The sequence below is a fragment of the Phocoena phocoena genome, chromosome 14 (genome assembly GCF_963924675.1).
Source record: "Phocoena phocoena chromosome 14, mPhoPho1.1, whole genome shotgun sequence".
NCBI lineage: Eukaryota > Metazoa > Chordata > Mammalia > Artiodactyla > Phocoenidae > Phocoena > Phocoena phocoena.
Window position 1 is genome coordinate 14,144,111 of NC_089232.1, and position 13,662 is coordinate 14,157,772.

A 13,662-nucleotide genomic window follows, 5' to 3' on the forward strand; every position below is an offset into this window, starting at 1 on the left:
TGAGGTTTTGTTCTAGAGCTTCTTCCTCTTCCAGTGTGATATTTAGTATGAACAGGAAGACTCAAAAAAAAATACGTACACACACACACACGCTCCAAACAGGCAAAACTATAGATTCCAGTGTAAACCAAAAGTCTTGTCCTAAAGTTAAAAGTTGAGTGGAATGTCCCAGCAGTGGCCTTTCCCCCTCTGTCTCGTCTGTGGCTCATCTATGTCACTTTTCTCTAAATTGACCTAAATTTAAGAACACGGTGTGTACTGTGATCCTGGAGGGTGAGCTGAGGAGAAGTCAGAGGGACAGACCCTCTGTTCTCTTACTAACCTCTCCTATTCTCCCAACATCACCGCCACTCATGATCCGGAAACAGGACCAGGAATCAGGAAACATCTGGTCGACCTCTTGCTTCACGGCTGAGCATTTAGGGTTCATGCACGCCAGCCTGGCACCTCTCATCTGGAAGGGGTGGGCAGTCTCAGTTCCAATTATACTGTCCAATTAGCTTGTCAAATATCCTGGTTTTGACTTTAAACAGTATAATCACCATACTCATTGCTTTATAGATTTATTCCTAGTGACCTATTTTGTGTTTTTTTAAAGTATTTATGCCAAGACAGTTGGAGTAACTTTCAGAAGGGGTTCTCCTGACCACTTACATCTCAGCCTGAAGCTACTTCAAAGTTTCTCCAGAATTTTCCCCAAACCTTTCTCTATAGAGAGCCAGTCCTGATTTTCTTCCCCTCTCCCTTTTCTCTGCCCACCCCACCCCCTGTTCACATCCTGTACTAAACATTGATTTAGCTTCTCTCCAACTAGAAAGAATCCTTCCTCTTTAGGAAGTTTGCGAAATTAGGCTGACAACTGAGGAGATTCTGGCCTGGAGCTAGGAGCCAGATTTAAAAACCACAGCCTTGTGTCAAAACTTCCTGCAGAAACAAAGGACTATCTAATTTCTATTGTCCAATTTTGAATACTCCTGAAAAAAGTTAACAGGATTTTAAATATCATTTAGCATTGAGATATGAAATAGAAAGAAGAAAAGCTTATTTAGATCATTTTTCATTTCTTCAGGCTTTTTGAAGTCTCTGTGTATGAGCTTCTTTGCATAACAAACTTGGGTTTCAGTAGCCCTGCAGCTGGCCTATGCACTGGGGAAATCCAAAACGTCTATTAACACCCACTGCTACGGCTTTGTTGTAAGAGAGAAAGGAGAGGGAAATATTTTGACATGTTTGTCCTATTGGCCAACAGCCCAAATTTGGTAATGTCCACATTGACAGCATGGCGGGGCGCTGGTCCACCATCAGCTTTTTGGGTGCCTCCACATTACTGTCATTGTCTGGCTCAAGGGTCTGTTGGCCTCAACTCTGGGAGAGGTCTGACCAGGTGAGAACAAAGGCCGTGCTGATTCCTACCTGTTCCAGATGCAGCCCCACATTCTCCAAAACTTGGAACTGAAACCCTGATTGTTCTATTTTTAAAAACAGTAAAATATACCAGCTCCTAGAATACAAAAGTGAGACCAACAGTGGGGGCCCCTTCTGCCGGCTCGATTCTGTGGCTCTGGCTAACCGTTCTGTATGGAACACCATTTGTTCAAACACTGAGAACAGCTGATGGTCTGCCCACGGTTCCAGACAGATGCTCTCGGCTATACGTTAGTACTCAGTGGGCCTGCCCCAAAGATCCTGCCCCGTGACACCTGGTGCTAGCTCCTCGCCTGCTCTGCCAGCATGGTCATCCTTAGTGCGATAGCCTTCCTAGAGCCACGGCTGGACCCTGATGGACAGGCTGCAGACAAAATGGACCCTGTCCTAGTGCCCTGGAGTTCAGTCTAGAGGGGAAAAAACATTAAAGACATGAACATGACAACGCAGGCATTAGAGCACAGGGGAGGGCACCGTAGAGCCAGGAAAGTCAGCCTGAGACCAAGGGGGTAGTTAGAGGAGAGAGGAGGAGTGGGGAAGCAGAGCGAAGAGATTGGTGGAGGTGACACAGCATGACCAGCTTTATCAGAGCAAACCCAAAAGGCAAGTATGCATAGGCTCAGGGTGAAGCTTCTAGAGGCATGAAGCCCTGCAGGCCAGGCTAAGCTGAATGTCAGGGTAAAAGGCAATCTGGAGCCACCATAGGGTGGTACTGGGAGAGCAACTTGATTCAGTTTATACTGAAACACATCTTTGTGGCTGCAGGTGGAAGGAGAATGGGGGTGGTGGGGCCGATGGGGAACCGGAAACAGAAAGGATGGGAAAACCAAGGAAGGTGATTTCACTGTTGGCAAGACTAAAAAGTGGGTGGTGCTGGAGGGCTGGGCCTGGTGGGCAAGGTGGCCCTACCTCGGCCATGACACCCCTGTATGCTTTGGGGAGAACCACAGTCCCTCTCTGGGCTTCTCATCTGTTAAACAGGAAATGGGGGGGGTGGGGTGAGGAGGGCAGCACACATTAATTTCTCTTTAAAAAGAAGAAAACCCCGACACGAAAAGGAGTGGCTGTTAGAATGGGCCACAGCGCCGCCTAGTGTCTTGCGGTGCGTGCGCGGCTCTCAGAGCCCTGGGCTTCCAAGCAGCCCCAAGGGTGGCCGGTGCGACCCACTCCTCTGCGTGTCAGGCCTCTTCTTCGGCTGGGCTAATTCCCTCCTTCCTGCACCATCTCTGACCACTTCTCTTTGGGTTCCCCTTCCTCCTCCCAAGCCTCTGGCCGTAATCCTCTTTTCCCCTTTCCGTTGTAATTTCTCCCTGGAGGGTCATCCACTCCCATGGGTCATACTTTGATACAGCCTCTCTTTACTCCACACCCAGGTCTGCAGTGGGGCCTCCCCGTCAAGTCTCCAGAGCCACAGCCCAGCGTGTCCACCTCCTTCAGGACACTGCCTCCTCCCCAGCTAGCCTGGACCTCAGACTCCAAATGCCAAAAATTCCAGGGCTCTTCTGCTGAACGATTCATTTTCTGATAGGCAGAATCTCACAGGTACCATGACCCAGAGTCCTCCAGCTTCAGGTGGAAGGTCAGGTGGATTCTGCCTTTGCAACACCTCTTACATCCAAGTTTGTCCCTTGTTAAGTGGACGGTTTGGGAGAGTGAGGCTCTGGGAGGCAGTGGAGCTCCTATAGACCCTGCAGAGCCCAGCTTGGCCTTGACACTTCCTTGATCTGCTGGTCCCTGCCCACCACAAGTCCTGACTCCTAGACCCACCATCAGGAAGAAACACTACTTGTGTTTTTTCTTTATGGTACAAATAATACACATCCACTGGAGATACTGATACATTTAAACATACATGCTGGGACTTCCCTGGTGGTCCAGTGGTTAGTGGCCATTGTTCTAGAAAATGTCCTGCTTGGCTTAGTTTGCATAGAGCGTTGTTCAAGTCATTTATTGTAGAGCATTGTTCAAGTCATTTATTTCCTTGTTGGCCTTCTGCCCAGTTGTTCTATCCAATGTATATAAAACAAGCCTTAATAAACTTAAAAGGATTGAAATGATGCAAAGAATGTTATCCAATCACAGTGCAGTAAAATTAGAAGTTAGTCAAAGAAATAAATTAAGGAAATTCACAAGGATGTGGAAATTAAATGACACACAACTGAGTAGCCAAAGAGTCAAAGAAAAAATTTATGAGAAATTAGAAAATACTTTGAAATTAATGAAAATAAAAAACACAATGTACCAGAAATTGTGGGATGAAGTTAAGCAGTCCTTAGAAAGAAATTTATAACTGTTAATGCCTACATTAAAGAAGAAAATCTCAGGACTTCCCTGGTGGTCCAGTGGTTAGGACTCCACATTTCCACTGCAGGGGACGTGGGTTCGATCCCTGGTTGGGGAACTAGGATCCCGCATGCCATGTGGTGCAGCCAAAATAAATAAATAAAGCTTAAAAAAGAAAAAAGAGATATCAAGTCAACAACTTAACCTTCCACCTTGAGACACTAGAAAAAAGAAGAGCCAACTAAACCCAAAGCAAGAAGAAGGAGAGTAATTACAAGGATTAGCATAGAAATTAATGAAATGGAGACTAGAAAAATTATAGGATCAACAAAACAAAAACCTGGTTCTTTGAAAAGATCAACAAAATTGACAAACCTTTGGCTACGTTGATCAAGAAAAATGAGAATACTTAAATTACTAAATTAAAAAATAAACAAGGGTATATTACTACTGACCTTCCTTATAGAAAAAAGTCATAAGTGGCTACTATGAGCAACTGAATTCCAACAAATTAGATAATAGAGGAAGAGGAAAAACTCCTAGAAAGACATAAACTACTGAAACTAATTCAAGAAAAAAAAACCTGAGTAGACCTATAAGAAGTAAAGAGATCAAGTTAATAATTAATCAATAAACTTCCCACAAAGGATAGCCCAGGCCTAGATGGCTTCATTGGTGAATTCTACCAAACATTTAAAGAATCAATACCAATTTTTCACAAACGCTTCCAGAACACAGAAGAGAACACTTCCCAACTCATTCTGTGAGACCAGTATTACCCTGATATCAAAACCAGAAAAGACATCACAAGAAAAGAAAACTATAGAGCAATATCTCTTATGAGTATAGATGCAAAAATCCTCAACAAAATGTTATCAAATCTAATCCAGCACTCTATTAATGGAATTATACACCATGACCAGGGATTTATCCCAGGAAAGCAAGGTTGGTTTAACTTGGAAAAAACACTTTTTGTAATACACTATATCAATAGAATAAAAAACAAAATTCACATGATCATCCCACTAGATGGGGGCAGGAGAGTCATTTGACAAAATCCAATACCATTTCATGGTAAAAAAAAAAACACTCAACAAGTTAAGAATAGAAGGGAAATTTCTTAACTGGATAAAAGACATCTACAAAAGGCCCACGGCTAATGGGTTTTCACTTAATGGTGAAAGACTAAATGCTTTCCCCCAAACTGGAGATTCTAGACAGGGCAACTAGGCAAGAAAATGAAATATCAGTCACCCAGATTGGAAAGGAACAATTACAACAGTCTCTGTTTTCAGATAACATAATCTTGTACATAGAAAATCCTAAGGCATCCACTGAAAATGATTAAAGTAATAAATGAGTTCAGCAAGTTTGCAGAATACAAGATCGACTTATAAAAATCAATCATATTTCTGTATAATAGCTTTGAGCACACTAAAAATGAAATTACAAAAACAATTCTATTTACAATAGTATCGAAAAGAATAAAATACTTATGAATATAAAAGTATACTTTTAACAAAAGAAGTGCAAAAGTCATAGTCTGAAAACTACCAAACACTGTTGAAAAATTAAAGAAGACCTAAATAAGGGGAAAGACATCCCATGTTCATAGATCAAAAAACTTAAAATTGCTAAGATGGCAGCACTCCTCCCAAACTGATCTACAGATTCAGTGCAATCTCTATCAAAATTCCAAATGCCTGATTTGCAGTAATGGATCAGATGACCCTAAAATTCATATGGACATGCAAGGAAACACAAGTAGCCAAAGTAATCTAGAAAAAGAAAAAAAAAGTTGGAAGATACACACTTCCGAATTTCAAAACTTACAATAAAGTGACATTAATCAAAACAGTTTGGTACTGGCATAAGGATAGTTAAATAGACCAATAGTACAGAATTGAAAATCTAGAAATAAACTCATACACTGACAGCCAATTTATTTTTTTTGTTGTTTTTTTTTTAATCCATTCTTTTTCAGAGTCTTTTCCCATATAGGTTATTGCAGAATACTGAGTAAAGTTCCCTGTGCTATACAGATTTTCAACAAGGGTTCCAGGTCCTTTCAATGGGGAAAGAGCAGTCTCCCCAATAAATGCTGTTGGGACAACTAGATTTCCACAAGCAAAAGAATGAAGTTGGATCCCTATCTCACACCACATACATAAAATTAATTCTAAATGGATCAATGGCCTAAAATATAAGAGCTAAAACTATATTAAAAAAAAAAAACTTAGCAGGAAACATAAGGGTAAATCTTTATGACCTTGGATTTGGCATTGACTTTTTAGATATGACAACAAAGCCATGAACAACAAAAGAAAGGCAGGTGAGGGCATTGGGGTATTTATAGGATTAGCAGGGTGGCCTTAGGTGTGGGGAAAGGTGATTACATGTATGGGAAAAAGATGAGGTAATTGGTGTTTGGGAAGGTGCATCTGGGTTCATGCTTCTGCATATGCATGTGCTTAGCATGATCTGAGGGTGGAGTTTTCTGGCCCTCTGATGTCAAAAGGCTGTTGGTTGGACATCTGCACAGGCCAGGTCTAGGGTTCATGGTCCCAGTCGTCCCCCAGCCGGCTTGCACTGAATAGGAGCTGACTCCAATTTCCTGTAGAACAGCTGGGCTGTGTGAAGCTGGGAAGGTATGTAATTAAAGAGAGGGGGAAAAAAAGAAAGAAAAAAGCTAAAGTGAACTTAATCAACGAAGGCAGTTTACAAGCAAAGGACTTTTAACAAGTTGTTCCTTTATCTGTTGTTATGTAAGACAAGTTCAAGAATTTCTGTTATCAGCTTCTGTTAATTCTATGGGGCATGGTTTCATAAACAATGGAAATTTATTTTCTCACAGTTCTGGAAACTGGAACTGCAAGTTAGAGGGAGTTGCCAGTAGGTGTCTGGTGTGGGCTTTCCCCTGGGCCTGCAGATGGCTGCCTTCTTGCTCTGTGCTCACATGATGTCTCTCCTTATAAGGACGCTAATTGTATTGGATCAGGGCCCCACCATTATGATCTCATTGTAACCTTAACCACTACCTCAGAGGCCCCATCTCCAAATACAGCCACACTGGGAGTTAGGGCATCAACATATGAATTTGGGGAAGACACAAACACTTGGTGAGTGCTCTGTGTGGCTTGAGTAGAATGTGTATTCTGCTCTTGTTGGGTAAGTATTCTATAAATGTCAATTAGATCCAGACAACTGATGGTGCTCTTTAGCTCAACTGTGTAATTACTGATTTTCTGTCTCCCTGATCTGTCAGTTTGTTCAGCTTTTCTCCTGCTGTAAGGATGGGAGCAACGACTTCCAAGATTTCAGAGCTAAAACCGGGGTCCCCCTGATTTGCTGTTTTGAGTTACAAATAAGAGGTGGGGAAGTAGACACAGCCCCCTCCCGGGGGTGCCCTTGGGAATGTATGTAGATGAAATGTCTTCATCCATTCATGTTGGAAAGGAAGAAGGTTGCCTTTGGAGTGTGGAAAATAAAGATGGGATGGAGATAGGGACAGAGGAGAAGGAAGAGGTTTCAGAAGGGATCCTGAGGCTGTGGCCCCAGTACCAGGGACAGAAGGCTGCCTAATGTTCCCACAGGGCATCCAGAAAGAGGGTTTACAAACTCAGAGAGACACTGGAGCATAAGCGTGAGGGGGCTTTGGGGACCTTATGTTCGATGCGCAGGTTGGATGCCAACGAGTCAAAATTTCCAGAGGCTCAAGCAGACAGAATCTGCAGTATCGAAACTGTCTACCAGCCGCAGAATCTCCGCCAGGCACTCTGCCAGGCACTTTGCAAACATTATCCCTAATCCCTACAGTAAACCTGTAAAGGCGATGATACCCCACTTCACAGATGGGAAAACTAAGACCCCAGGGGAAAAGATGACTTACCCAAGCCCCATTGCTGATGAGTCTCGAGGCCAGGATTCATTTTACAGATGAGGCAACAGAGGTCCAAAGATGTGACATCACTTGCACAAGATCACACAGATGGTAGAGCTGTGGACTTTGAATCGATTCTATCCCTTCATGGCACACAACCTTGTACAGGAGGTTATTGCCCTGTCTCACCCACCCCAGGGCTCAGGAAGGCCCTGGTAAGGATCTTGGCTCTGCAGAAATCTGGGAACCTCAGGAAGGGCTCTCGCAGCCACAGGCCTCGATCATGCAGCAGTGGGGCAAACGGTGTGGAGACATCCTGTTACTCTAAAAAGACCCAGGTGTCCCAAGCCAAAAGGTTGCTAACTTGAGGCTGGTATTTGCTGCCAGAACTCCAGTGCAATAGTCAGGCAGTCTAAGAATCCCACACTTTAATGATAAATTTTAGAAAACATTTTTTATTGAGGTATAGTTGATTCATAACGTTGTGTTAGTGTCAGGTATACAGCAAAGTGATTCAGATATATATATGTATACATATATATATATATTCTTTTTCAGATTCTTTTCCCTTATAAATTATTACAAAATATTGAGTATAGTTCCCTGTGCTATACAGTAGGTCCTTGCTGTTTATCTATTCTATATATAGTAGGGTGTATATGTTAATCCCAAACTCCTAATTTATCACTTCCCACACCCTTTCCCCTTTGGTAAACAACCATAAGCTTGTTTTCTGTGTCTGTGAGTCTATTTCTGTTTTGTAAATAAGTTGATTTGTATCATTTTTTTTAGATTCCACATATAAGTCATATCATATGATATTTATCTTTCTCTGTCTGACTTATTTCACTTAGTAAGATGGGAATTTATTAATGATAAATTTAATGCTCTGTGTTTTTTATAACAGCAAGAAGAATAATAATAAATCTTGAACTTCATTGCAGCATTGTTGAGAAATAGCAAAAAAATTGTATATTCCTAAATGTTCAACAATAATAGCCAACAGCAGTATTCTGAACACTTTATGTGCGTTATCTCATTTAATTCTCGCAACCTCCTAATAAGGTAGGTACTATTATCATCTCCATTTTACAAGTGGGTAAAACAAGGCACAGGGAAGTTAAGCAACTGTCCCAAAGTCACACAGCTAGTGCATGGTGAAGCTGGAATTTGCAGTCTCATTCTAGAAGCTGTTATCCAAAACACCGTTTCTGTTGTTTCAGGAAAATTGATTATAATTACACGTTAATTAAAAACAATTTTTCCCTAGTTGGAATTATTTGAATTTTTGTCTGACCTAAAGTGGGAGAAATTTAATTACAGAATAGTATATATAGCATTATCTTATATTTTGGGGAGGTGTGGCTATTCAGGATCATGACCTTATAATACTTAGTCAAATGTAGCATGAACATACCTATGATCTATGACAAAGCAATTTCAGTTCTGGGTATACGTTTTAATTGCAGATAAGTTCTCACACAGGTATAAAAAGGAAATACGTATAAGAATATTTATGACAGCATGTTGGGGGGCAATCTGGGTGTCCACCCTGGAGGAGGAGATAGGTCCAGTGTGGTCCACGCACACCCCATGAAGCACTACGCAGCAGTTAGAGGCGACAGACCTGGTGTAGACGCTACAAGATGGATTATCTTCAAATCAAAGAGCTGAGCACAAAAAGCAAACAAGAGAATGAGATCTGTTTCAGTCCAATCAACAAAATGGAAAGCACCATAAACATTTTAAACAGAGGGGACTGAACACAGAGCATTAGTGATAAAGGGGGTGGAATTGCTGGAGGAACAAAAGTGGAAGTTCAGGCTACCTACAGATTCGTACCTGCAGGAAGCAAAAAAGGGAAGCAGTGTTACCCAGTACCACCACCCCTGCCACCACTGCCACCACTGCTACCACTGCTACCGGGAGAGTTGCTATCAGAAGCCCCAACCCCTAAAAAGGCTTTTCCCGTCTCCGCCTTCCAGTCTCCCACCATTGCCTCTCATCAGCAGAACCTCACAGGTAGAGAGTCAGGGAACGCGGCTTTCAGATTTCCAAATCCTTCCATGGAGAAGATGGTTAGACAAGCAATCAGGAGACAGCGGACGTGACCCAGCACAGCCCTCTGAGTGACAGGGATCACTACACCCTCACACTGCTGCCTAGCAGAATGCAACTGTCACTCATACAGATGTGGACACACGCACTCTCTTTACAAAATTTTAGACAAGTCCCACTTGTCTCTGCCTCCATCTCTAGGCAATGTTAATTTCTCTTCTAATTCAATCACCAATCCCACCTGAATTTTCTGTTACCTAGAAACGATGCTGTAATGTTAAACACCATTTCTTATGTAAATCGTTAGGAGAGGGACAGTAAGGGAAAAGGACTAATGTATACAACAAGGAAGAAAATATGCATAGCTCCTGGTTCACACCTGTCACAAGGCCATGGCTATTGTCAGAAGTTCTGTGTTTACGGGACACAAGTATATGGCAGTTCCACAAATGGTACTTAGGGGTTCAGATTGGCCACTCAGAAGTCCCTTCCCCAAGGAGGGGTAAGATAGGAGTAAGGAGTTAAGAGGTATAAACTACTATGTATAAAATAAATAAGCCACAGGGATATATTGTACAATGCAAGGAATATAGCCAATGTTTTATAATAACTGTAAAAGGAGTATAACCTTTAAAGAATGTGAATCACTATGTTGTACACCTGAAACATATGGCACATCAACTATAGCTCAATATTAAAAAAAAAAAATCCTGAAGACATACATTTTAAGGGGAAATGGGACAAAGTATATGTATAAAAAAATTAATAGGGGCTTCCCTGGTGGCGCAGTGGTTGAGAGTCCGCCTGCCGATGCAGGGGACACGGGTTCGTGCCCCGGTCCGGGAAGATCCCACATGCCGCGGAGCGGCTGGGCCCGTGAGCCATAGCCGCTGAGCCTGCGCATCCGGAGCCTGTGCTCCGCAACGGGAGAGGCCACAACACCGAGAGGCCCGCGCACCGCAAAAAAAAAAAAAAAAAAAGAAAAAATTAATAGGGCTTCCCTGGTGGTGCAGTGGTTAAGAATCCACCTGTCAGTGCAGGACACGGGTTCGATCCCTGGCCTGGGAAGATCCCACATACCGCAGAGCAACTAAGCCCACGCGCCACAACTACTGAGCCTGCACTCTAGAGCCCGCGAGCCACAGCTACTGAGCCTGCAAGCCACAACTACTGAAGCCAGCACACCTAGAGCCCGTGCTCTAGGTGACAAGAGAAGCCACGACAATGAGAAGCCCGCACACTGCAACAAAGAGTAGCCCTCGCTTGCCACAGCTAGAGAAAGCCCGTGCACAGCAACGAAGACCCAATACAGCCAAAAATAAAAACAAATAAATAAATAAATTTATTTTTTAAAAAATTAATAGATATAAAAAAAAAAGTCCCTTCCCTATTTCTGCTGAGCACCAAAGTAGCTGGGCAGATGGGGCCCTGACACGCTCGCATTCACTGGTATGAGCTAGGGAAGTGTAGCCATTCTCCAGGGACCTCGGTGCAGACCCTGGAAACCCGGGCCCCAAAGATCGTTCAGCACTGTGGTTAATACTGCAGCTTCTGGGGACTTCCCTGGTGGTCCAGGTGTTAAGACTCTGAGCTTCCACTGCAGCGGGTATGGGTTTGATCCCTGGTTGGAGAACTAAGATCCCATATGTTGTGCAGCAAGGCCAAAAAAAAAAAAAAAAAAAAAGGGAGAATGCAGAATTTCTCCTCCAAAAATTAATACCGTAGCCTCTGGAGTGGAAGAGCCAACTCAAGTCCAACCTGTACAGCCTCCTAGATGTGTGGCCTTGAGCAAGTTCCTGACCTCCCAGGGTCTCATCTAGAATGGAAGATGGGATGAGATCGTCCGTGTAAAGCCCTCCACAAATATTAGCTGTTAGCATTAATAGCTGTTCCTGTGAATTATTTTTTTAAATCTGAGGGCAGTCCAGAAGGGACTACTTAGAGTTACTTAGATTTTAAATTAATGTTCCCTTCATAACATAGAAATAACCTCGTTATCCTTAAGCAGTTATGTTCAGTTTACAAATCTTGTTATCCTGTTTATAAATATGGCAAGATAAGACTAGTGACCTTCGATTCTCTTTGATTAATGATCTATTAACTCAACTTGAAGCCCCTAAGCTCCTTTGAAAAAATCATTTACAAACTTAATTAATTAAATTCCCCTAAACACTTTGAACTGCAATCATAAATTTAATATATTACATTTCCTTTGTAAGCACTTCAGTTGCCTGACAAAGAAAAATATCTCTAAGTAATAAATTCTTATAAACCTAAGAAATAAAATGTATTTATATAGTGAAGCACCAGTTTTCTTTAAAATTCATAATATTCCCAAAAATGGAGTCAAGTTTTCTTTCCCCTTCCAACTGAAAGTCACAAGTCTAAATCCTATTACATATTTAAAACACATCGTTAATCTGTCAGTCTTTAATGCGTTAGAGTCTCTTAACTATTACAATATTTTAAAGAAACCACTATAGACACGTTACTTCTAAACTTCACATGAGAGTTTGATCCTTAGGGCTTAATTTGTTTCATCATCTTCAGGTTTAAACCTAAACTTTCCCAGATTGGAAAAGGGCCCTTGAGGAAGCAGATGCACCATCTCTAGGCCATGGGCACCACCCTCAGGGAACTGGTGACACTAAGCTGGTAGTTTATGGCCAAGCTGTGGTCAGAACTTCAAGACAGTATCGTGGATCTGGGAACTGCAGAGTCCAGAGGGCCGCAGTTTGGACCCACCAGGCCCTTTGTACACTTGAGATGACAACAGGGGCCCCAAGTCCATCCCTTTCAGATAGGAATGGCTTTGCAACCCAGGCTTCCTGGGTATTTATCCCCTTACCCAGTTTTCCATAACCTCTTTTTCAGCTTTTATCGGTTTAGTTGGGACAGGAGTTAACACGTTCCATTCCTCATGACCAACCGCTCCCCCAGGCTTTCTTCAGTTGGATTCAACCAACCTGCTCACTGTCTGAGCCGTGTCTTATTGGCTTCAGCTGCAGCAAGAAGGTCATTCCAAGGACATAGCATTTTCCCATAGGCACAAGTTGCTACCGGGCAGAGTTTAGAGGGGCAGGAACTTTTCTCGAGATAATTATTTACCCTACTTTCCTTCCCTTATTCAACCTACTTTTCCTGCTTTTATTTTCAGGATCCTGAGCAGTTTAAGGGGATTGGGCTGGGGGTTTGGGGAGAAGAGAAAGAGGTAGTTTGGGGAGAAAGCGGTGACCCAGAGTAGCAGTGCTCACCAGGAAGAGACAGGACCTCAGGTGGCAGGGCTGCGCTGTGTGGGGCGCCCGGGGAGCATGTGGGCATGGGCCCAGGCCCCAGGGCTGCCGATCTTGGCAAGGAAGCAGCAGAGCCTCCTGGAGGCTTAGACATGACGCTCTCACAGTGGCCCCAACATACTGAAGATTTGCCCTCCCCCACACTCACCCCTTTTCTGGCACCATGTTAGGCTCCTGGGTCCTTGCGTGGGCCTAGGGGAGAGGAGCCCCACTCCCACTTCCAAAAGCAAGTAACAATGAATTTTTCTGCAGCCCTGGAAAGGTGGCGTCAGGTCTAATTTGATTGTTTTTATTGAAGTAGAGTGGATTTACAGTGTCCTGTTAGTCTCAGACATACAGCACAGTGACTCAGTTATATATGAATATATAGATATAGATTCTTTTTCAGATTCTTTTCCCTTATAGGTTATTACAAAATATTGAGTAGAGTTCCCTGTGCTATATAATAGGTCCTTGTTGGCTATCTATTTTAGATATAGTAGTGTGTATATGTTAATCCTAACCTCCTAATTTATCCCTCCCCCACCCAGGTCTAATTTGATTTTAATGAAATAAAGAAGGGCACTGTTTCCAGTATGGCTGTTCTGTTACGTTCACACAAAATGACTCTATCTGGAGTAGGAGGAAGAGCACTGTGGGGTGGGTCTGGCTCGACCATTCAACAGCAGTTTACTTCACTTCTCTGATCCTCAGTTTTCTCATCTGTAAAATGGGAATGGGCTT

General features: G+C 42.9%; 1 protein-coding gene across 1 annotated transcript in view; it reads left to right on the forward strand.

The window, feature by feature from the left end:
• The window catches only part of ST3GAL5 (ST3 beta-galactoside alpha-2,3-sialyltransferase 5), a 61,979-nt gene extending 50,732 nt beyond the window's left edge, over positions 1-11,247 (forward strand). Inside the window, exon 8 of the mRNA XM_065891037.1 lies at positions 11,195-11,247. The gene's annotated coding sequence lies outside the window, so the exon portion shown is untranslated. The remainder of the gene's footprint in view (positions 1-11,194) is intronic.
• Positions 11,248-13,662: the final 2,415 nt, after the last annotated feature.